This window comes from Gymnoscopelus braueri (genome assembly GCF_963280865.1).
Source record: "Gymnoscopelus braueri genome assembly, chromosome: 11".
NCBI classification, from domain to species: Eukaryota; Metazoa; Chordata; class Actinopteri; order Myctophiformes; family Myctophidae; genus Gymnoscopelus; species Gymnoscopelus braueri.
This window is the reverse complement of record NC_137613.1, coordinates 46,415,788-46,416,025: the sequence shown is the minus strand read 5'-3', so window position 1 is coordinate 46,416,025 and position 238 is coordinate 46,415,788.

The window sequence follows — 238 nt, the reverse complement described above, 5'->3', positions numbered from 1 at the left end:
TTGAGTTACAAATGTTCGCTTTAAAAACATATATATTCAAAGATTTGCACACATTTTCAAGATTTTTCCAAAAATAGCAGATCTACAAGCTCATAGCGCGGAGTGCCGCGCTATGAGCTTGTTAGATCTGGTATTTTTGAATAGCCAATGAAATCTTTAAAATGACACAGAAGCGTTCCCGGACTGAATGGGTTAAGTCGGTGAAGCGCTCAGTGTTAATGGGGGTGAGTCACGGCGC